This window comes from Triticum dicoccoides, chromosome 2B (genome assembly GCF_002162155.2).
Source record: "Triticum dicoccoides isolate Atlit2015 ecotype Zavitan chromosome 2B, WEW_v2.0, whole genome shotgun sequence".
Taxonomy (NCBI): domain Eukaryota; kingdom Viridiplantae; phylum Streptophyta; class Magnoliopsida; order Poales; family Poaceae; genus Triticum; species Triticum dicoccoides.
Genome location: NC_041383.1, coordinates 46,536,310 through 46,559,864, shown reverse-complemented (window position 1 = coordinate 46,559,864; position 23,555 = coordinate 46,536,310).

Sequence of the window (23,555 nt, the reverse complement as noted above, 5' to 3'; positions counted from 1 at the left end):
GCCTGAGGGATGTAGATGGCGGGGGAGCTGTACGGTTGCCATGGACGGAGCGCCAGTGGGCAGCGACGATGCAACGAGCAGACAAATTGTGCCTAAAGGACGAGCTATCGGGGCACTATACAATGGGAGAGACCAATGGCGAGCCGTTGCCACGACCGTGGCGAGCGAGCTTGAGAAGCGCCGGACTAGCAAGTTGTCGGGGCGCAGAGGAACATTGGGGAGAGCAGTCGAGGCGGCAGCGGCTGCAATGACGAGTGAGCGGAAGAAGGAAAGGGATTTCGTAGGGCGGCTGGAAGTTTGGACTTCCGCAAGGTGTGCACGTTCCACACAAACTACATCATCGGCTGCAGTACAAGCTGGAATATCTCACCGGCCTGCATGACGAGTGGAAGCGGTGCAATGCCCAGGAAGAGCTTCTCAGCACCAACAACATCGCGCTCACTGACATTCTCTCTCCGGTCGCTCGCTGTTACTCTCCAAATAATCTGTGTGAGAACTAGTAGTTGACTGGAAAAAATTGCCTTCAATTGACTTTTCGTACCATTGGATTAAGATCCAATGGCCGCCCGTCTTTTGAGTTGGTCTTCCTATTCCGGTCATTAACCCAGGCTTGCCTCTCTCCTTCGGGTGTGACAGTCTTGTCAAGCCTCTGCCTTGTCCCCGCCTTAGAGAGACTCGTTGTCTCCGACTTCACCTTCCTTTTATCGTCACTGATGCAATTTTCAGGTTCTCAGGAGTGCCTTCCCTTCGAAGAGGTGCCATACATCCGTTCTTTCGTGCTTGTCAAAGATGCATGAAAGCATATCAACTCTTTATACAAGGGAAGCTTGAGCATTTACCGCTTCAACTTCAAAGTCATTCTTGATGAAGACGATGCCCATGGAAAGTAAATCCTATGTGACCTGGGTCACACGTCCTGATCATGAGACACTCTCTAGCGGAGGACACTTGACAGAAGCCACTCAACGCAAGCAAGCCAAAAAGGCAAGGTCATTAAATCTACAAATCCAGTAACAAATCACTAGTCATGTCCCTTCCATCTCTACCATCAATCCGGCTCCATGTGCAAGATGCAGCCTGAAGGATGTAGACGGTGGGGTAGCTGTACGGTTCTCGTGGACGGAGCACCTGTGGGAAGCAACGACGCAATGAGCAGACGAGCTGCGCCTAAAGGACGAGCTGCCGGGGTACTGTACGGTGCGGGAGACCAGTGGCGAACCATGGCCGTAGCAAGCGAGCTCGAGAAGCGCCTTTATAACAAGTTGTCAGGCCGGAGAGGAACGCCGGGGAGAGCAGTCGACTTGGAAGCATTTGCAATGGCGAGTGAGGAGACGAAGGAAAGGGATTTCATAGGGAGGCTGGATGTTTGGACTTCCGCAAGGTGTGAACATTCCACGCCAACTACATCATCGGGCAACAGTACAAGATGGAGTATCTCATCGTGTGCTCGACGAGTAGAAGCGGTTCAGGGCCTAGGAGGAGCTGCTCGGCACCAACAGCACCGCGCTCACTTACTGACATTCTCTCTTTGGTCGCTTGCCAATACTCTCGAAATAATCTGTGCGAGAACTAGTTGGCTGAAGAAAAAAATCGGCTTCAGTTGACTTTCTATACCGTTGGATTAAGATCCAATGTCCGCCCTACTTTTGATCTGGTCTTCCTCTTTCGGCCGTTAACCTCAGGCTTGCCTCTCTCCTTCGGGTGTGACGGTCCTGTCAAGCCTCCCCCTTGTCCCCGTCTGAGAGAGACTCGTTGTCTCCGGTTTCACCTCTCTTTTATCGTCACCGATTCCATTTTCAGGTTCTCAAGAGACCTTGCCCTTTGAAGAGCTTCCGCACATCCGTTCTTTCATGCTTGTCAAAGATGCATGAAAGCATATCAACTCTTTATACAAGGGAAGTTTGAGCATTTAACCCTTCAACTTTGAAGTCATTCTTGATGAAGCCGAAGCCCCTGGAAAATAAATCCTATGCAATCTGGGTCGGACGTCCTGGTCATGAGACCCTCTCCAGCGGAGACCACTTCACAGAAACCACTAAACGCAGGTAAGCCAATTAATTCTTCAAATCTAGTAACAAATCAGTAATCTCGTTCCTTCCATCTCTTACGTCAGTCGGGTGCCATGTGCAAGATGCAGCCTGAAGGATGTAGACAGCGGGGGACCTGTACGGTTGCCGTGGTCGGAGTGCCGGTGGGCAGAAATGATGGAACGGGCAGACAAGCTGTGCCTAAAGAACAAGCTATTAGGGCACTGAGGAAATTTGTTGTCTACGATGGGGGAGACCAGTGGGGAGTTGTGGCCATGGTCGTGGCGAGCGAGCTCGAGAAGCGCCGGAAGAGCAAGTTGCCGGGGTGCAGAAGAACGCCGGGGAGAGCAGTCGAGGCGATGGTGGCTGCAGTGGCGAGTGAGCGGAAGAAGGAAAGGGATTTCATAGGACGGCTCGCAGTTTGGACTAGTAAGAATTTTTTTTTCTTCTACAAGAATTTTTTTTCCCAATCCTTCTAAGTAGTTTCAGCAGAGATATACCATGATCAAAACTAGTAAGGTATATGCCAGGATAAACATCTTCGAGGGGTTTTCTTCCAACCCATCAATCTTCCCAGAACCTAGTGTTTTTACCGTCACCAATAGATTTTTTGACATGTTGGTAAAAAGATCTTTCACTTCCATAAGACTAGACCAGAAGTGGGAATGTCCCACTTTTGGTTTAATTCCAGAGATACTTCTTCCTTTAATATATACAGGAAGATTAAAAATATACAGCTCCCACTTTTGGTTTGATTAAGATTTGACAATCGTCCTTCTTTTAAGCTGATCTTCCTCCTCCATTGGTTCCTTCCTTGATAATGTGGGACCAAACTCCATGTGTCTTCCACGCCCTTTAACTTCCCTCCACAAGGATCCCCGCGTTCCTTTTAAGATGACCTTCCTCCTCCATTAGTCACAATATCAGAGGGATTTTCTCAAATTTTCTAAGATAAACTGGTTTAAACAATGGTGTGATGAGCGTAAAATTTACACTCATCAGCCAGTAAAACTATCCAGCCCGAGAGCCTTGTCTAACAACACCGCCTCGATCACCTTTTCTACCTCCTCAAGCTGGGACGGCTCATCCAAATGTAACAAGTCAGCTGACGGGATGAGGGCATCGAAATTTAGCGCATGCACGCGCTCCGGGGCAGAGCCAAAAATGTTGTCGTAGTAGTAATCATCCACCACGGTGCGATTTGCTCTTGGCCGGATAAGATATTTCCACCGGATTGTAGCGTCGTGATGGTATTGTTCCGCCGCCGATGATTGGCATGTTGGTGAAAAAACTTCGTGTATAAATCGTCATACGCAAACAGTTTTCCTCTCGTGCCTGGCGTCTGGAATCCAAGCCGCCGCCAGGAGAAGCCAACCTTCTGGCGCCATCCTTCGATAGCTGTCCTCCGCCGACAACCTCGGTCATCAGTGATGAAGGGAGCCACCGGATCCACGCGTGTGGATCATTTTTTGGCCCTTGTAGTCTAGGTTTTTTAGGCCGTTCATCGCCTTGACTTCGGCGGCGGTGCTGAATAAAGATTCTTCAGATCCTTCCCTCACGAGGCGATCGGTCCTATGGTTGGGGATGGATTTGAAAATAAGTCTGTTAAAGTAAGGATGGCATAGCGGCGATGGAATTCTCGTGGTGGACCTGTGTCCTCGGGCTTCGCTATTGCGATGGCATTTGCTCCAGCGTCGGTACGGAGCTTGGGAGGTAGTCTAGGAGTGGATGCATATTGTGGATCGTGTGTTGGGTTCATGGTTCATGGATGGCAGGTATGGTTTTCTCCTCCGACGTCTTAGTCGTGAGGGGGTGGCAGATGTAGAGTTTGATGGCGTGTCTGAGGTGTTGCCCCCATCTGATTCGTTCAACGGTAATGGTTTCTTCTTTGTTGAGCCACCTTGTAGATCTGCAAAGGTGCATATCAGCGATGGATTCGCGTCGTGCTCGAGTGAGGAGGCGACCCGTCATTTTTTTCCTTTGGTGGCCGCTGTGGTGGCACCAGAGGCATGTGACGAGCGTTGATGTCAAGTTCAGAGTATTCTTCGGTCTTGATTTAATTTTTTCCTTCTTGGTTGATGTTCCTTTGTGTAAAGAGTAGCATTATGATGTCTTTCCAGTTTTGCCAGGTCGGTGTGGAAGTGATTTGTACTATGATTCTTATGATATAAATGAGACATGCGTGGAGGAGGATCAGTAGGATTTCTAGCCGCCGCCTCCTCCTCCTCCACAAAAAAGCTACGGTTTCTGCCTCCTGCCGGCGCCAAACGCAGGTCCGCCTCCTTTTCGGTGGTCCTAGGGCCATGGGGGCATGGTGGATCTAGGCAAGGGTCGGCGGAAGGGCTCCGTTTTTAGTCTTTTCTTTCAGTTTTGCTAGGGTTTGTGTCCTACTCAGGAAGATGAGACGGCGGCGGCTCCTTGAAGATGGAATAAAGGTCTCCCCACATAGCCCCCGTTCCGACGGTGCGTTTAGCACCGTTGGTGGGCGTGTGGAGTTGTGTCTTCGACGGATCTATCTTTGGTGGATTTTCTCGGATCTCGTCATTGTTCCTCTACGTTTGTGTGCCTTCGGATTGGATCCTTCTAATCTACGTTATTCTTAATCTGTGGTGGTTGCTGTTCTGGTGCTCTGGTCCTACGGGGCCTTGATGTCTACTACACAACCTTCTTCTTGTAGACGTTGTTGGGCCTGCAAGTGCACAAGTTTGTAGGACAGTAGCAAATTTTCCTCAAGTGGATGACCTAAGGTTTATCAATCCATAGCAGGCGTAGGATGAAGCTGGTCTCTCTCAAACAACCCTGCAACCAAATAACAAAGAGTATCTTGTGTCCCCAACACACCCAATACAATGGTAAATTGTATAGGTGGACTAGTTCGGTGAAGAGATGGTGATACAAGTGCAATATGGATGGTAGATAAAGGTATTTGTAATCTGAAATTATAAAAATAGCAAGGTAACAAGTGGTAAAAGTGAGCGTAAACGGTATTGCAATGATAGGAAACAAGGCCTAGGGTTCATACTTTCACTAGTGCAAGTTCTCTCAACAATAATAACATAGATAGATCATATAACAAGCCCTCAACATGCAACAAAGAGTCACTCCAAAGACACTAATAGCGGAGAACGAACTAAGAGATTATGGTAGGATACGAAACCACCTCATAGTTATTCTTTCGGATCGATCTATTAAAGAGTTCGTACTAGAATAACACCTTAAGACACAAATCAACCAAAACCCTAATGTCACCTAGATACTCCATTGTCACCTCAAGTATCCGTGGGCATGATTACACGATATGCATCACACAATCTCGGATTCATCCATTCAACCAACACAAAGTACTTCAAAGAGTGCCCCAAAGTTTCTACCGAAGAGTCAAGAACGTGTGCCAACCCCTATGCATAGGTCCATGGGCGGAACCCGCAAGTTGGTCACCAAAACATACATCAAGAGGCACATGATATCCCATTGTCACCACAGATAAGCAAGGCAAGACATACATCAAGTGTTCTCATAAAAGACTCAATCCTATAAGATAACCTCAAAAGGGGAAACTCAATTCATCACAAGAGAGTGGAGGGGGAGAAACATCATAAGATCCAACTATAATAGCAAAGCTCGGGATACATCAAGATCGTGACATAGAGGGAACACGAGAGAGAACACGAGAGAGAGAGAGAGAGAGAGATCAAACACATAGCTACTGGTACATACCCTTAGCCTCGAGGGTAAACTACTCCCTCCTCGTCATGGAGAGCGCCAGGATGATGAAGATGGCCACCGGTGAAGGATCCCCCCCCCCTCCGGCAGGGTGTCGGGAAGGGCTCCCGAGAGGTTTTTGATGGCTACAAAGGCTTGCGGCGGCGGAACTCCCGATCTATCTTCTCCGTGGATGGTTTTAGGGTACGTGGGACTATATAGGCGAAAGAAGTTAGTCGGGAGGTGCTCGGGGGGTCCACGAGACAGGGGGCGCGCCCAGTAGGGGGGCGCCCCCTATCTCCTGGGCTCCTCAAGGGTCTTCTGACTTGATCTCCAAGCCTCCAGGATGATATTCTTCCAAAAAATCACGATGTCGAAGGTTTCATTCTGTTTGGACTCCGTTTGATATTCCTTTTCCTCGAAATACTGAAACATGCAATAAAACAACAATATGGGCTGGGCCTCCGGTTAATAGGTTAGTCCCAAAAGTAATATATAAGTGTATAATAAAGCCCATAATCCTTCAAAACAGATAATATAATAGCATGTAACAATCAAAAATTATAGATACGTTGGAGACGTATCAGGCATCCCCAAGCTTAATTCATGCTCGTCCTCGAGTAGGTAAATGATCAAAACGGAATTTTTGATGTGAAATGCTACCTAGCATGATTCTCAATGTAATTTTCTTTATTGTGGCATGAATGTTCAGATCCAAATGATTCAAAATAAAAGTTCATATTGACAAAAGAAATAGCAATACTTTAAGCATACTAATAAAAGCAATCATGTCTTCTCAAAATAACATGGTGATACGTCTCCAACGTATCTATAATTTTTGATTGCTCCATGCTACTTTATATACTGTTTTAGGCAATATTGGGCTTTATTATCCACTTTTATATTATTTTTGGGCCTAACCTATTAACCGGAGGCCCGACCCAGATTTGCTGTTTTATGCCTATTTTAGTGTTTCGAAGGAATATCAGAAAGAATCAAAACGGAACGAAATCAACTGGAGAAGTTAATTTTGGAAGGAAAGCTACCGGATGGACTTGGACCCCACGTCAGGAGCCAAGGGAGGTGCTCACGAGGGTGGGGTCCCCCCCCCCGGGCGCGCCCCCCTGCCTCGTGGGACCCCCGTAGCTCTACCGACGTACTTCCTGCACCCATATATACCTACGTACCCAAAAACTTCCAGAACAGAACCTAGATCGGGAGTTCCGCCGCCGCAAGCCTCTGTAGCCACCAAAAACCAATCGGGACCCTGTTTCGGCAGCCTGCCGGAGGGGGATCCCATCACCGGAGGTCATCTTCATCATCCCGGCGCTATCCATGACGAGGAGGGAGTAGTTCACCCTCGGGGCTGAGGGTATGTACCAGTAGCTATGTGTTTGATCTCTCTCTCTCGTGTTCTCTCTCGTGTTCCTCTATGGCACGATCTTGATGTATCCCGAGCTTTGCTATTGTAGTTGTATCTTATGATGTTTCTCCCCCTCTACTCTCTTGTGATGAATTGAGTTTCCCCTTTGAAGTTATCTTATCGGATTGAGTCTTTTATGAGAACACTTGATGTATGTCTTGCAATCCACTTGATGTATGTTTTGGTGATCAACTTGCGGGTTTCGTGACATTGGGAACCTATGCATAGGGGTTGGCACACGTTCTTGACTCTCCGGTAGAAACTTTGGGGCACTCTTTGAAGTACTTTTATGTTGGTTGGATGAATCTGAGATTGTGTGACGCATATTGTATAATCATGCCCATGGATACTTGAGGTGACAATGGAGTATCTAGGTGACATTAGGGTTTTGGTTGATTTGTGTCTTAAGGTGTTATTCTAGTATGAACTCTATGACGGATTGAGCGGAAAGAATAGCTTTATGTTATTTTACTACGAACTCTTGAAGAGATAGAACAGAAAGGATAACTTTGAGGTGGTTTCGTACCCTACCATAATCTCTATGTTTGTTCTCTGCTATTAGTGGCTTTGGAGTGACTCTTTGTTGCATGTTGAGGGCTTGTTATATGATCTAGCTATGTTATTATTGTTGAGAGAACTTGCACTAGTGAAAGTATGAACCCTAGGCCTTGTTTCCTATCATTGCAATACCGTTTACGCTCACTTTTACCGCTCGCTACCTTGCTGTTTTTATTATTTCAGATTACAAAAACCTATATCTACTATCTATTTTGCACTTGTATTACCATCTCTTCGTCAAACTAGTGCACCTATACAATTTACCATTGTATTGGGTGTGTTGGGGACACAAGAGACTCTTTGTTATTTGGTTGCAGGGTTGCTTGAGAGAGACCATCTTCATCCTACGCCTCCTACGGATTCATAAACCTTAGGTCATCCACTTGAGGGAAATTTGCTACTGTCCTACAAACCTGTGCACTTGCAGGCCCAACAACGTCTACAAGAAGAAGGTTGCGTAGTAGACATCAAGCTCTTTTCTGGTGCCGTTGCTGGGGAGGCTATGTAAAGGGTACTCACACTCCGTCACTAAGCTCTTTTCTGGCGAGGGGAGTGCTTGAAGGTATATCTTTAGATCTTGCAGTTGAATCATTTTGTTTCTTGTTTTAGCACTAGTTTAGTTTATAAAAGAAAACTACAAAAAAATGGAGTTGAGTTTGTCTCATACGCTTCATCTTTTTAATATCTTTCGTATGATGGAAAGGAAAATTATACTCAAGTACTAGAAGAAGAATTACATAGAATTCTTGGCATAAAATATGTGAATGATGAGCATGATTGCAATGTTGTTAGTATGAATTCCTTGAATATCCATGATGCTGATGATATGCAAAGCCACAAGCTTGGGGAAGCTATGTTGATGAATATGATATTTTTAGTCCCCCAAGCTTTGATGAGCAAATTTACTATGATGAAAGCATGCCTCCTATCTATGATGATTATTGTGATGACACGTATGCTTTAAAGAATAATGATAATCATGAAACGTGTCATCTTGATCTTAATTTTCAATCACATGATAGTTATTTTGTTGAGTTTGCTCGCACTACTATTCATGAGAAGAAATTTGCTTATATTGAGAATAGTAAATTTTCTATGCTTGTAGATCATGAAAAGAATGTTTTAGGTGCTGGTTATATTGTTGAATTCATTCATGATGCTACTGAAAATTATTATGAGGGAGGAACATATGCTTGTAGGAATTGCAATGATATCAAGTTTCCTCTCTATGTGCTTAAATTCTTGAAGCTATGCTTGTTGTACCTTCCTATGCTAGTTGATTATTGTTCCCATAAGTTGTTTGCTCACAAAATCCCTATGCATAGGAAGTGGGTTAGACTTAAATGTGCTAGTCATATGCTTCATGATGCTCCCGTTATGTTTCAATTCTTATCTTTTATGTGAGCATCATTGTCATCATCATGCCTAGCTAGAAAGGCATTAAAGAAAAGCGCTTGTTGGGAGAAAACCCAATATTTATCCTTACTGTTTTTGTGTGTCCACATGATTATGCTACTGTAGTAATCATGTTTTATAGCTTTTGTTTCAATAAAGTGCCAAGTAGAACCTTTGGGAAGACTTGGGTGAAGTTTATGTGATCTTGCTGTAAAAAACAGAAACTTTTGCACTCACGAGAGTGGCTTCCATTTCTTACTGGAGAGTGATTTTAGGTTGATTCTTTCTTAAGATGATTAATAGACAAATTACTCAGGTTCAGCAATTTATTTCATAATTTTTGGGGTTCCAGAAGTATACGTTTGATACAGATTACTACAGACTGTTCTGTTTTTGACAGATTCTGTTTTCATTGTGTTGTTTGCTTATTTTGATGCATCTATGGCTAGTATTAAGTGGTATGAACCATAGAGAAGTTAGAATACAGTAAATATTACACCAATATGAATTTAGAATGAGTTTATTACAGTACCTAAGTGGTGGTTTTATTTTCTTATACTAACGGAGCTTATGAGTTTTGTTTGAGTTTTGTGTGGTTGAAGTTTTCAAGTTTTGGGTAAAGATTCGATGGACTATGGAATAAGGAGTGGTAAGAGCCTAAGCTTGGTGATGCCCAAGGCACCCCAAGGTAATATTCAAGGACAACCAAGCAACTAAGCTTGGGGATGCCCCGGAAGGCATCCCCTCTTTCGTCTTCGTTCATCGGTAACTTTACTTGGAGCTATATTTTTATTCACCACATGATATGTGTTTTGCTTGGAGCATCATTTTATTTTGCTAGTTTTTGCTTTATGTTAGTTAGAATAATGTTTTGCATCTTTAGTTCCAATAAAAAAGTCAAGGATAGCCTTTGCCATGCTTATTTTGCTAGTTTGCATGTTGCTGTTTGAAAACAGAAAGTTTACCGCTGTTGCAAAAATTCCCTAGAAAAGTCAGAGCATGGTATAACGTTGAATCTTTATGCATATTAAGCTCTCATAAATTTATTACAGTGGGAATTTTAGTTCATAATTTTTGGAGTCAGGGAAGTATTGATACTCTTGCATTCTTTATAGACTGTACTGTTTTGACAGATTGCTGTTACGGTTGCATTGTTTGCATATGTTTGCTTGTTTAATGATTCTATTTGAGGATAGGAGTATTAAATATGCAGAGGCATTTAGTATTCAATGTTGAATAATAATTTTAGTGATTTGTTACAGTAGAAGATGATAAGGTTTTGCATTGGTTTATACTAACCTATCTTACGAGTTCTTGTTGAGTTTGTCGTGAATGAAGCTTTTGACAAAAAGAAGAGAAACCATGACATGAGAGGAATTAAGGAGACACAAAAGTTAAAGCTTGGGGATGCCCAAGGCACCCCAAGATAATATTTCAAGAAGTCTCAAGCATCTAAGCTTGGGGATGCCCCGGTAGGCATCCCACCTTTCTTCTTCAACAACTATCGGTTAGTATCGGTTGAGCCTAAGTTTTTGCTTCTTCACATGAGTTGTGCTATCCTTGCATTGTAGTTTTCTTTAGCTTTGCTTGCTGTTTGAATAAGTATCAAGATCTGAAATTCTTTAATGAGAGAGAGCCATACACAAATTGGAATTTGCTAGAATACTCTATGTGCTTCACTTATATCTGTTAGAGCACGGTGGTGGATTTGTTTTAAAGAAACTATTGACCTCTCATGCTTCACTTAGATTATTTTGAGAGTCGTTAATAGCATGGTAATTTTCTTAATGATAATATACTTGGTATTCAAGATATGTGAAACTTTCTTATGAGTGTGTTGAATACTAAGATAAGTTTGATGCTCGATAATTGTTTTGAGATATGGAGGTGATAATATCAAAGCAATGCTAGTTGGGGTGATTATGAATTTAAAGAATGCTTGTGTTGAAGTTTGTGATTCTCGTAGCATGCACGTATGGTGAACCGCTTTGTGATGAAGTCGGAGCACAATTTTATTTATTGATTGTCTTCCTTATGAGTGGCAGTCGGGGACGAGCGATGGTCTTTTCCTACCAATCTATCCCCCTAGGAGCATGCGTGTAGTGCTTTGGTTTTTGATGACTTCTAAATTTTTGCAACAAGTGCATGAGTTCTTTTGATTAATGTTGAGTCCATGGATTATACGCACTCTCACCCTTCCACCATTGCTAGCCTCTCTAATACCGCGCACTTTTAACCGGTATCATATACCCACCATATACCTTCCTCAAAACAGCCACCATACCTACCTATCATGGCATTTTCATAGCCATTCCGAGATATATTGTCATGCATTACTTTTGTCATATTGCTTTTTGCATGAACATGTAGTTGACATTGTATTTATGGCAAGGCCACCTTTATAATTTTCATACATGTCGCTCATGATTCATTGCATATCCCGGTACACCGCCGGAGGCATTCATATAGAGTCATATTTTGTTCTAAGTATCGAGTTGTAATTGTTGAGTTGTAAGAAAAATAAAAGTGTGATGATCATCATTATTAGAGCATTGTCCCAGTGAGGAAAGGATGATGGAGACTATGATTCCCACATAAGTCGGGATGAGACTCCGGACTTTATGAAAAATAAAAGAGGCCAAAAAAGCCCAAATAAAAATAGTGGCCATAAAAAAAGAGGGAAAAAAGAGAAAGGCCAAATAAAAAATGAGAGAAAAAGAGAGAAGGGACAATGCTACTATCCTTTTTCCACACTTGTGCTTCAGAGTAGCACCATGATCTTCATGATAGAGAGTCTCATATGTCGTCACTTTCATATACTAGTGGGAATTTTTCATTATAGAACTTGGCTTGTATATTCCAATGATGGGCTTCCTCAAAAGTGCCCTAGGTCTTCGTGAGCAAGCAAGTTGGATGCACACCCACTTAGTTTCTTTTTGAGCTTTCATATACTTATAGCTCTAGTGCATCCGTTGCATGGCAATCCCTACTCACTCACATTGATATCTATTGATGGGCATCTCCATAGCCCGTTGATACGCCTAGTTGATGTGAGACTATCTTCTCCTTTTTTGTCTTCTCCACAACCACCATTCTATTCCACCTATAGTGCTATGTCCATGGCTCACGCTCGTGTATTGCGTGAAAGTTCAAAAAGTTTGAGATTACTAAAGTATGAAACAATTGCTTGGCTCGTCATCGGGGTTGTGCATGATTAAATACTTTGTGTGATGAAGATAGAGCTTAGCCAGACTATATGATTTTGTAGGGATAACTTTCTTTAACCATGCTATTTTGAGAAGACATGATTGCTTTGATTAGTATGCTTGAAGCATTACTACTTTTATGTCAATACGAACTTTTGTCTTGAATCTTTCGGATCTGAATATTCATACCACAATTAAGAAGATTTACATTGAAATTATGCCAAAGTATCATTCCGCATCAAAAATTCTTTTTTTTATCATTTACCTACTCGAGGACGAGCAGGAATTAAGCTTGGGGATGCTTGATACGTCTCCAACGTATCTATAATTTTTGATTGCTCCATGCTACTTTATCTACTGTTTTAGGCAATATTGGGCTTTATTATCCACTTTTATATTATTTTTGGGACTAACCTATTAACCGGAGGCCCAGCCCAGATTTGCTGTTTTATGCCTATTTCAGTGTTTCGAGGAAAAGGAATACCAGACGGAGTCAAAATGGAACGAAATTAACTAGAGAAGTTAATTTTGGAAGGAAAGCTACCGGATGGACTTGGACCCCACGTCAGGAGCCAAGGGAGGTGCTCACGAGGGTGCCCCCCCCCCTGGGTGCACCCCCCTGCCTCGTGGGACCCCCGTAGCTCCACACACGTACTTCCTGCACCCATATATACCTACGTACCCAAAAACTTCCAGAACAGAACCTAGATTGGGAGTTTCGCCGCCGCAAGCCTTTGTAGCCACCAAAAACCAATCGGGACCCTGTTCCGGCACCCTGCCGGAGGGGGATCCCATCACCAGAGGCCATCTTCAGCATCCCGGCGCTATCCATGACGAGGAGGGAGTAGTTCACCCTCGGGGCTGAGGGTATGTACCAGTAGCTATGTGTTTGATCTCTCTCTCTCTCGTGTTCTCTCTCGTGTTCCTCTATGGCACGATCTTGATGTATCCCGAGCTTTGCTATTGTAGTTGGATCTTATGATGTTTCTCCCCCTCTACTCTCTTGTGATGAATTGAGTTTCCCCTTTGAAGTTATCTTATCGGATTGAGTCTTTTATGAGAACACTTGATGTATGTCTTGCAATCCACTTGATGTATGTTTTGGTGATCAACTTGCGGGTTTCGTGACATTGGGAACCTATGCATAGGGGTTGGCACACATTCTTGACTCTCTGGTAGAAACTTTGGGGCACTCTTTGAAGTACTTTTATGTTGGTTGGATGAATCTGAGATTGTGTGACGCATATTGTATAATCATGCCCACGGATACTTGAGGTGACAATGAAGTATCTAGGTGACATTAGGGTTTTGGTTGATTTGTGTCTTAAGATGTTATTCTAGTATGAACTCTATGATGAATTGAGCGGAAAGAATAGCTTTATGTTATTTTACTACGAACTCTTGAAGAGATAGAACAGAAAGGATAACTTTGAGGTGGTTTCGTACCCTACCATAATCTCTACGTTTGTTCTCTGCTATTAGTGGCTTTGGAGTGACTCTTTGTTGCATGTTGAGGGCTTGTTATATGATCTAGCTATGTTATTATTGTTGAGAGAACTTCCACTAGTGAAAGTATGAACCCTAGGCCTTGTTTCCTATCATTGCAATACCGTTTACGCTCACTTTTACCGCTCGCTACCTTGCTGTTTTTATTATTTCAGATTACAAAAACCTATATCTATTATCTATTTTGCACTTGTATTACCATCTCTTCGCCGAACTAGTGCACCTATACAATTTACCATTGTATTGGGTGTGTTGGGGACACAAGAGACTCTTTGTTATTTGGTTGCAGGGTTGCTTAAGAGAGACCATCTTCATCCTACGCCTCCTACGGATTGATAAACCTTAGGTCATCTACTTGAGGGAAATTTGCTACTGTCCTACAAACCTGTGCACTTGCAGGCCCAACAACGTCTACAACAACGAGTCAAATTTGTAGACATTGTTGTAGACGTTGTTGGGCCTGTTGTTGTAGACGTTGTTTGTAGATGTTGTTGTAGACGTTGTTGGGCCTGTTGTTGTTGGGCCTATGTATAGAGTTCGTACTAGAATAACACCTTAAGACACAAATCAACCAAAACCCTAATGTCACCTAGATACTCCGTTGTCACCTCAAGTATCCGTGGGCATGATTATACGATATGCATCACACAATCTCGGATTCATCTATTCAACCAACACAAAGTACTTCAAAGAGTGCCCCAAAGTTTCTACCGAAGAGTCAAGAACGTGTGCCAACCCCTATGCATAGGTTCATGGGCGGAACCCGCAAGTTGGTCACCAAAACATACATCAAGAGGCACATGATATTTCATTGTCACCACAGATAAGCAAGGCAAGACATACATCAAGTGTTCTCATAAAAGACTCAATCCGATAAGATAACCTCAAAAGGAGAAACTCAATTCATCACAAGAGAGTAGAGGGGGAGAAACATCATAAGATCCAACTATAATAGCAAAGCTCGGGATACATCAAGATCGTGACATAGAGGGAACACGAGAGAGAGAGAGAGAGGGAGAGAGAGAGAGAGAGAGAGAGAGAGAGATCAAACACATAGCTACTGGTACATACCCTCAGCCTCGAGGGTGAACTACTCCCTCCTCGTCATGGAGAGCGCCGGGATGATGAAGATGGCCACCTGTGAAGGATCCCCCCCCCCCTCCAGCGGGGTGCCGGGAAGGGCTCCCGAGAGATTTTTGGTGGCTACAGAGGCTTGCGGCGGCGGAACTCCCGATCTATCTTCTTCATGGATGTTTTTAGGGTACGTGGGACTATATAGGCGAAAGAAGTCGGTCGGGAGGTGCTCAAGGGGTCCACGAGACAGGGGGGCGTGCCCAGTAAGGGGGCGCGCCCCCTATCTCCTGGGCTCCTCGAGGGTCTTTTGACTTGATCTCCAAGCCTCCAGGATGATATTCTTCCAAAAAAATCACGATTCCGAAGGTTTCATTCCGTTTGGACTCCGTTTGATATTTCTTTTCCTCGAAATACTAAAACAGGCAATAAAACAGCAATATGGGTTGGGCCTCCGGTTAATAGGTTAGTCCCAAAAGTAATATAAAAGTGTATAATAAAGCTCATAATCCTTCAAAACAGATAATATAATAGCATGGAACAATCAAAAATTATAGATACGTTGGAGACGTATCAGGCCTTAGCACGACGACTTTCCGACTATCAACTACAACAAGTTGTGCCCGACTCCGGGATGGAGGGGCGATGGTGGCGGCGCGTCTTTGGCTCGCTTCAGTGCTTGTAGTCATTGCTAGGTGGTCTACGAATTTGGATGTAATTTCTATTATTTCTAATATTCGTTATACTACCATGATTGAAGATGAATAGATCAAAGATTTTCTTGCAAAAAGTAAAAATAAGTGATACATGTGCCAAAGTCTAACTCTCGACCACGATGGAATATCGACCGCCATTTTGAATACTTATGCAAATCTATCTCAGGAATTTTTTTTTTTGCGGGAACTGAAAGAATTCCAATTGCGCAGACTTCCAATAAAACGTTAGCTCCTAATAGACTTGAGCTCTTCAAAAAAGATCGAGCTTGTTGTACCTGCTCAAAGGGGGTGCAAATACGAAGTTTTTTCACTCTTCCAAAAACTCAATTACCGAAAAAGACTTTCGCCCTGCTTTATAAATAAAGCAAACTGCCAGAGAGCACACAAACAGAGTCAAGTCCACACACACACACACACCCAAGTCTCACAAACAAGTACAAAGGTTTTGCTGAGGGCACGGCTCAACAAGCCCAGAAAAGAAAAAAAGACAGAACACATCGGACAAGGAAATCGCCTAGTCTGGCCCCGGCGGAGGTGGCAGGGGCGGTGGCGACAGGCGGACGGCCATCAATCGAAGGTCAGCGATGAAGGCTGAGATGGTGTCGCGGTCCAGGGGGCGGTTAAGCGGCCGCCAAAGCTGCAAGAAATCCGAGAGTTTGAACAGAGTGTCAGTAGACCGACGAAGAGGAGAGCGCTGAATCACTATCTTATTGCGGACAGTCCAGAGGGTCCAGGCGAGGACCCCAATCTCGAGCCACCTGATGTGGGGAGAGGTCGCGGGGGACATCTGGAGTTCGGCAAATAAGTCCGGAAGTTGGTGTGACACCAATCTCCACCGACCGCTTCGCGAAAATAGCTCCAGAGGAACTGGGCGGAAATGCAGGAGAAGAAAATATGGTTCGAGTCTTCCGGAACGCCACATAGCGGGCAGATGCCCGTCCCTGGGCCATTTCGCTTGCGCACCTCCACCCCGGACGGGATCCGACCGCAAATCCATTGCCACATGAAGATACAGATCTTCAAGGGCAGGCGGATGGACCAAACCATCGAAAGGGGGAGAGGGGCGGCGGAAGGTGCTATGGCCGCGTACAGCGACTTGGTGGAGAATTGGCCCGAAGGCTCAAGGCGCCAACGCACCAGGTAGGGGCCATCATCCACCAATGACTCGTGAAGAGCAACACAGTCAAGCAACTCACGCCAGGCGGCGGATTCCATGGGCCAAAGGCCCGCCGGAAAGCAAGGCGCCCTAAGTCAAGAAGGGCCCTATCAACAGAAATCACAAGGTCGACGGAGATGGAGAAGAGGCCAGGGAAGCGAGCCACAAAGGGGGTGTCCCTGGCCCAACGATTAAACCAGAACAGCATCGATGCACCAGAGCCCACCAAGATGGAGGTCCCGATACGGAGAACCGGAAGAAGCAGGACAATCGACTGCCAGAACTGAGAGCCTCCAGACTTTTGGCAAAAGGCGAGGGGCTATCCGCGCAAGTATTTGTTCCCGATGATGTCAAGCCAAAGTCCACCATGCCCTTGCGAGATTCGCCAAACCCAGCGAGAGAGGAGGGCGATATTCATCCGTTTAGAGCACATGATGCCAAGGCCCCCCTGCTCGCGGGGCTTGCAAATGTCAGCCAACTGACCATGTGATACTTCTTCTTATCGTTGTCGCCCAGTAAAAGCGGGACTGGATCTTGGCAATCTCCTTGTGAAGGGTCTCGTGGAGGCTGTAGAAGCTCATGAGAAACAATAGGAGGCTGGAGAGGGAAGAGTTGATGAGGATAGTCCGGGCCGCTTTGGACAGCCACCTCCCCTGCCAGGGCTCGACACGCGTTTGGAGCTTGGCCATGGAGGGGCGCAAGTCCGCGAGGTGAGCCAGGAGTCACTAAAGGGCGTCCCTAGGTAGGTTGTGGGGAAGGAGCCCATGCGGCAATTAAGCCTGTTGGCGATGGCCAAGGACGCAGCGGGACAGTATCCCATCACCATCACATCACTCTTGTCGAAGTTAATCTTGAGGCCCGACATCTGTTGGAAGCAGAGAAGGAGGAACTTGAGGTTGGAGATATCACCCTCCGAGCCTTCAACCATGATGATAGTGTCGTCAGCATACTGGAGGATGGATATCCCGGAGCCACCGGTGAGGTGGGGAGTAATCCCATGAATATGGCCAGCGGCTTTCGCCTTATCAAGGACGGACGCCAGCACGTCCACGACCATATTGAACAACAACGGGGAGAATGGGTCGCCTTGTCTGACCCCACAGAGGGTGGGGAAGAAAGGGCCAATCTCGCCGTTTATGTTCACAGTCGTGCGACCGCAAGTGACCATCTGCATGACTCTCGTGATCCACCGGTCGTCGAAACCCTTCCGAAGAATGACTTCCCGAAGGAAGGGCCAGCTAACCGTGTCATAAGCCTTATGGAAGTCAATCTTCAGAAAAACCACCTTGAGGTTTTTGGTGTGGACCTCATGGAGGACTTCATGAAGGACTAGGACCCCATCCAGGATGTAACGGCCCTTAATGAAGGCCGACTGGTTGGGGTGCGTCACACGGTCGGCCAGCAGGGTCACCCTATTGGCGTACCCTTTAGCCAGGATCCAGAAGATCACGTTAATGACTGTGATCGGCCGAAATTGACGAATGTCAGACGCCCCAGGGACCTTTGGGATGAGAGAGATGATCCCGTAGTTGAGGCGTTCGAGATCAATGGAGCCAACATAGAATTCGTCGAAGATAGCCATGACCTCCGGTTTAATCACGTTCCAAAAGGACTGGAAGAATTTAACAGGGAGGCCATCCGGTCCAGGCGCCGAGGAGGGATTCATGCCTTTGATGGCATCCCAGACCTCCTGCTTGGAGAAGGGGGCCGTAAGGGCCGCGTTCTCCGCCTCAGACACCAACTGGGCACCAGCCCAACAATCGGGGGCAAGAGAGAGGCCGCTCCTAGGAGCGGCAGAGAATAAGGATCTATAGAATCCGTCGACGTGGGACTGGATATCGCGCGGGTCTTGAAGGAGAGTCTCACCATCCCATAAGAGCGGGGTGGTGTTGCGTCTACGGCAGCCATTGGCAATTGCATGGAAGTATGCCGTATTCGCGTCACCCTTCAAGACCCAAGTCTGGGCACCACGGAGGCGCCAATAGGCCTCCTCATCGGTGTAGATCACGGAGAGCTGGTCTTCCAAGTCGTACCGGGAAAGCCACTCGTCCGGAGAGAGCCTAACCAAATCAGCGCGCAGGTCCAGGGCCTGGATCGCGGATAACAACGTCTTTTTTCGCTCACGAAGGGCACGACCCAAATTAGCGCCCCACCCCTTCATGAACTGTCGTCCGTGCTTCGCGCAGAAGTGCCACGAGTCAATGACCGAGGGGGGCTGAGGTGGGGGTGGGCGCGGGCCTCGAGCCATCGAGCGCCAACCGCATCAATGAACCCGGTTTGGGAGAGCCAGAAGGTCTCAAACCGGAATCGAGGGGTGACTGGCGGACGCTCGTCAGCAGAAGAGAGGAGAAGGGGAACATGGTCCGAGCCAATCCTGGTGATGGCGCGGAGGGAAGATAAGGGGCAACGGAGGTCCCAATCCGGGGACACTAGGACCCGGTCCAGGATGGACTGGGTCAGGGCGGCCTGCCGGTTGGTCCAGGTGAACCTGGCACCAATCCTATCAATCTCGCGGAGATCAAGGTCGGCAATGAAGTCATTGAACATCTGCATCCGAGCAAAGCTGACATTAGCATTGCTCTTGTCTTCCGCCACGCGAAGGAGGTTAAAATCGCCACCGACCACCACCGGAAGGGAGGCTGCGGAGATCTTCCGGTGGAGCTTCTCGAGGAAGGCTGCAGACCGACTATGGTCTGCGGGCCCGTAGACGACGATGACCTCCCACTTGAAGTTGAGAGACCTCTCAAAAAGCTCCATGCTCACAAAGAATTCATCCCGGTCCATGCTTCCCACCTCAAAGGTGGTATCCTTTACGCCTAAAAGGATGCCGCCCGAGTGGCCAGCGCTCCCACTAGAAGGGAGCCAGTGCCACGCAAAGAGGTGGGAGTAAGGATGGCAATGGGTAGGGTATGGGGCGGGTAAAGCAATACCATACCCATACCAGTGTAGTCAATGGATACAAAATCTACCCATGTCCGTACCCATGGGTATGAAACTTTACCCGTACCCATACCCGACGAGTATCCATACCCGTTGGGTACCCAGCGGAAAGATCAAATAGCACACAAGTTATTCATAATTTTACATTCATCCATAGCGCATTTGACAAAAAATATTCAAGTAGATGAGTACATGACAACTATCTCAATTCAAATTGACAATTGATGACAATTATAACATAGGCTCATAAGCTCACGACACACTTCACCAAATAACATCTGACAAGTAACATGTTAGTATAAACGGGAAAGGTATGGGCATATCCATGGGTACAAGTCTATACCCGTGCCCTACCCATGACTTAACGGACAGGGTACGAGTACTATTCGTGGGTATAAAATTATATCCATACCCTGCCCATACGGGTACGGTATTCGCGGATACCCGTACCTATGGGTAAAATTGCCATCCTTAGATGGGAGCTCAGACGGTCAAGCTCAAGGAGCGAGAATTCAAGATGCATGATTGTTGTACCGCAAAGATCGAGGTTGTTGTACCCAAAGTTTCTTTTCTTTCATGGTAACACGTATATACGTGAACAGAATCACCGTCGGTTTCTACTTGCGTCATCGTTGTATTCATGCATACGTATCCGGTTTGAATTGCTAATAGCACTAGTACGTCCTTGTTGAGTAACATGATTGTATTAGGAAATATAGGTTAGACTAAGAAATATTCTGGCTTGCCTTGTACTCCAAATAGATCATGTACTCCTATATATATGCCCACGAGGCTCAAGCAATACATTAAACTATTCCATCAAATCCTTCTCTCTTCCTTCTAATATGGTATCTATCGCAAGTCGATCCTAAACCCTAGCCGCCGCCGCTTCCGCACCCGCGCGCCGCCCCCGGGGTGGTCGGCCTCCATGACCGCCGCCGGGGGCCACGCCGCCCGTACCTAGGGTTCGTCCGCCGGTCGTGTTGACTGGCTGCCCTAGAGAGTCTTTTTCCCGATCCTTTGATCCGGGTTTTCTCTCTCTTGCCGGTCGCTTTGATCGGCGTCTACTTTTTGGTTTTCCGGTCTATGTGATCCGGTTTGCGTCGCCCACCGCCGCTGTCGACCCCGTGCGCCTCTACTCCAACACCGGCGCGATCGGCCGGCTTCTTCACCGACCCGGCGCCCTCGCGTGTTGTCCGTGCGTCTGCCCGCCGGTCTCCCCGACCCGGCGGCCTTGCGCGGCGTCCGCGCGTTGGCCCGCCGGTCGCCCCAACCCGGCGGCCTCACGTCATGCGGTGGCCCTTCGCCGCCGCCGTTCGCGCGCCGGCCCGCCCATCGATCTACGCCGGCCGTCACCGCCCTGCTCCGACCGGGACTCCTGCATCACCCCGACCCGGCGGCCTCGCGTCATGCAGCGGCCAATCATAGTTGCCCTGCTGACCGCCGCCGCCGGCTTCATCTCAGACTACGTCGCCACCACGCCTTCACCGAGCGGCGTCCCCGACCTCGCGCACGAGCGGCTTGATCACCCGCTCCCGCCGCGATCCGACTCATCTACGCCGTGCGACCGACCTGGCCCGTCGGTTACGCGCGCCTCCGCAGGTCCCGTGAAGATCGTTCACGAGTTCAGCGCGCCTCTCCACCGATCGAGCATCGGGCTGCCGTTGTGTCGCCCCGTCAGGCCGCAGCGCCGCCGCCCCGTGGTTCTTCTCCCGGCTGCACCGACCCGCGTCACCGCTGCGTCGCCCCTTCGGGCCATAGTGCCGCGGCCCGCGGTCCCCCGCCGCCCCGAGGGCGTCCGCTCTAGGCCGTCCCGTGGCTGCATCGACCCTCACGCCACCGCTTCGTCGCCCCGTCGGACGTAGTGAGCGTGGCGCGCGGTCCACGCCGCCGTCCCGAGGCCGTCCCCGCGGTTGCACCGACTCACGAACCGCCGTTGCGTCGCCCCTTCGGGCCGCAGTGGCGCGGCCCGCGGTCCCCGCCATCGCTCCGAGGTCTTCCCGCCGTCGCCCCGACCCACCTGCTGCCGCTGCGTCGCCCCTTCGGGCCGTAGCGTGGCGGCCCATGGTCCACTTCGTCGTCCACGCGCGTTGACTTCCCGTGGTATGCGCCGCGCCGTCTCCCTTGGCGCGGGAATGCCACTGTCCGCGCCGGTCTTCGTCACGCTGTTAGGGTTCTTCGCCTACTTCGAGCATCGCCGCCGCGTTTCTAACCTAGCCGCCGCCGCCGCCGTCAGGCCGCCGCCGCTGCTCTTCTTTGGTCGCCGCCGCCGCTACCCACGTAGCCGCCGCCGCCGCCCGTCCACCTTCTTCGTCTTCGTCCAACATTAGCCCGTCGCCAGCGTCGCCGTCATCTACCATGACCACTTCGTCTACTCCGACAACCGTGGGCGACACCGGCCCCGCGCCGATTGGCGCCGCAACCGTCGTCGAGTCCTTCTCTGCTGGCCTCTCCGACTTCTTCGACATGGCGTACAGCTCGTGCAGGTCCCAGTCCACGCATGCCCGGTACTGGCAACACCGCCGCGTGCCTTCGTCCACGACGTGTCCCCGGGCCTGGCAAGCCTGGTGCGGCGCTTCGTCAACTTCGTCTTCGTCCGTCTACGCATGCCCGGTGCTGGCAACACCGACGCGTGCCTTCGTCTATGATGTGTCCCCGGGTTTGGCAACCCCGCCGCGACGCGTCGTCAACAACATCTTCTTCCCGGCGCACCACTACTTCGACACCACTGCGCCCATGCTAACTCGGCGTCTCCTTGCGTCCGCGGCTCCACGGCGACTTCATCGACACCGGCTACCCCGACTCGACATCGACCACGACATTTTTCGCACGTCTACCTTGACCACGGCTCCACCACCATACGCTCTCGGCTACATCGACAAACGGCACAAAGGGCTATCGCCTGCTTGAGCAACCTCGTTGGTTTCCACTCCAGCCACGACTCCGCAATGCGTCGACCGTTACGACTGTGGGGGGTGTCCGTCGGCTTACCTTCGGATTCTTCTTCAGTCTCACCGTCTGCGTCGCTACCGTTGTGACTGCGGGGGGATGTTGAGTAACATGATTGTATTAGGAAACATAGGTTAGACTAGGAAATATTCTGGCTTGCCTTGTACTCCAAGTAAATCATGTACTCCTATATATATGCCCACGAGGCTCAAGCAATACATTAAACTATTCCATCAAATCCTTCTCTCTCCCTTCTAACAGTCCTTGTGCTTGTGTACAAGTATAGACGAGTTGTCCGTCCATATGCTGATCCACGCACACGTACGGCAAGTGAAAATCGCTCCGTCTTTTTTCCGCGTCCTGATAGATCGATGGATCCTCTCGTCGACACCGTGGAAGCTGATCTCATCGTCGACACCAACGTTAACGTGCCAGATAGCTCCAAGCACGGCAGGCCTGATCCCGACGACACGGGCACATGCGACGACGGCGGCAAACTGATGTTGTTGCTCCGGGACTTCCCTGCCACCGGCAACGAAGGTGTCTTTCCTCTGAAGGTCTTGTGCGACATCCTACTGCGCCTCCCAGCCATGACGGTCTTGCGCTTTCGCCGTGTCTCCACCTCGTGGCGTTCCCTCATCTCCCACCCAGGCTTCGTCGACGCTAGGCGATTTTTCAGACTCTAGAAAGATGGTGTAGCCTCATTTAGTAAAGTAGCCCCATTTAGTAAAGGAGTGCCTAGAACTTATCATCCAACTAAGATATAGTTTGCGAACCAATATGTGATTGGATGGTTTAGATGAACGGTGGTATCCCAGCCCGCCAGGGTTCAAATCCTGATGCTCGCATTTATCCTGAATTTATTTCAGGATTTCCGGCGTTTGACTTCATAAAATCTCAAAAAGA